This window comes from Palaemon carinicauda, chromosome 10 (assembly GCF_036898095.1).
Source record: "Palaemon carinicauda isolate YSFRI2023 chromosome 10, ASM3689809v2, whole genome shotgun sequence".
NCBI classification, from domain to species: domain Eukaryota; kingdom Metazoa; phylum Arthropoda; class Malacostraca; order Decapoda; family Palaemonidae; genus Palaemon; species Palaemon carinicauda.
In genome coordinates this window covers 93,925,387-93,927,566 of record NC_090734.1, presented here as the reverse complement: position 1 = coordinate 93,927,566, position 2,180 = coordinate 93,925,387, and positions in this window count along the sequence as shown.

Sequence of the window (2,180 nt, the reverse complement as noted above, 5' to 3'; positions counted from 1 at the left end):
TTGATTTCCAAATTTTATATAACCTAGCCATTGTCTAATTTGCTACATTAAATCTTTCACTAAACTCTTATTCTAAAGACCCTCTCTTGGATATTATAGTTCCTAAATACCTAGATAATTCTTTCTCAACAATTATTTCTCCATCCAATTCTTAATCTTTCATGGCATATTCAGTTCTCTTTATCTCTGTCCTTTTTTCTATTCATATTAAGCTCAATCTCCAGTGATTTTTCTTTTATTTTGGTAGTCAAGCATTGAAAAACCTGTTGTGTTTTGTTGAAAAAGACACCATCATCAGCATATTCTAGATCTGCTATTTCCCTATTACCAATGTAGTCCAATTCTTTTCTACCATCTCCAACTGTTCAATGTATTACAAATCCATGTGGAGTATACAAAATATAGATGAAAACACAATCCCTTGTAGTACTCTGCTGTTTATTGGAAATTCCTTTTAAAGGACTGCAATAACATTAACTTTTTACTTGCTATGCATATGAAAAGACTTGATAATATTTACATATTTAAGAAGAATTCCATAATAATGTGGGACACCACACTAACAAATGATTTTTATTGTCCACAAATAGATTACTATATTCCATTATGCATTGCTGTGCAACATGTCTGAAATTTTAAATTATGTCAGTACAGCTTTCCATATATTTTCATGACAACTGACGTAAGTGTGATGCCTCTGTAATTATTGTAATCAGTCAGTTCTCATTTTGTCATTTTCACCATAACACATTCTTCAAAATAATTTGTAAGAATCGGGGGGTAACTACTTTTTCTCAAACTATCATATCAGCTGTTATTCCATCGTGACCATGGGCTTTCCATCTCCTGAGTTTTTTAATGCTACCTTCGACTTCAGACCCACCGAATTTTATCAGGGGTACATCAAGGCCTTCATCAGGTTCAGGTATATCATTCAAAATAGTCGTTAAGTATCTCCTATTCGCGATATATATATATATATATATATATATATAATATATATTATATATATATAAATAAATAATAATATATATTATATATATATATATATATATATATATATATATATATATATATATATATATATATATATATATATATATATATATATATATATATATATATGAATATATGAGAGAGAGAGAGAGAGAGAGAGAGAGAGAGAGAGAGAGGAGAGAGAGAGAGAGAGAGAGAGAGAGAGAGAGAGAGAGAGAGAGAGTGCTTGGTATCTGTACTTGATATTAAGTATTGTTAGACGAACCAAGAATTAAAATCAATAGTCATTGAATTTATATGCAACTCGTAAGTATATACTTCACAGCCCTAAAAGCATTGCTTTACATATTTATTGCATGGAATACATTAAAAACTCCTGAAATATTTAGGTATCCCGCAATTTAGAGACATTACTCATCCAGGATTATCAAAGCAGTTTAATATAAATCAGCGTCTGCAATGGTTTTATGAATATTTCAATGATTGAAATAAATAATTTGAACTGTGGTATTACGCTGACGTACCCATATCAGCTACTCGTCAATCTTATGTATTTCTTTTACTCTTTTGTAAAAAAAAAAAAAAAAAAAAAAAAAAAAAAAAAAAAAAAAAAAAAAAAAAAAAAAACCAGCCATGAGCATTACCGTATGTGGTAACGTCCCTGACAGGTGATGACTTAACTGGAGTTCGAGTTCCGCTTAAACTCGCTAGTTCCTTTGGTCGCTGAAACCTCACCACCCTCGTGTGCTAAGGATGGGCTGTTTCGGGGAGCCTAAATGCCTATTTGCCGAGTCATTAGCAGCCTTTGCCTGGCTCTCCTTGGTCTAGCTTATGCAATATATGAGGAAATTGTCGGACTAAGGTTATCCATTCTTTTTCTTGCATACTTTCTTTTTATGAATGTAAAGATTTTAAACAGATTATTAGGCCTCTACGCAGTGACCTATTTCTGAATAATCATCCTGTACAGACAATAATTAGGCCTATTTCCTTTATTTCTTATAAACCCCACTAAGGAATATCGTGTGCCAGACCGTTGGATTTGGTAATAAAAGTATAGATCTATTAATCAGGCACGTAGTGCATCCAGAATTAAGTGGCTTTCATTACCTTAATCATTCAACAACTTTTTCGGCCTATGCGTTGAAGTTTTGCATTATGTGCAGAATAAATTTTAGGGTAAA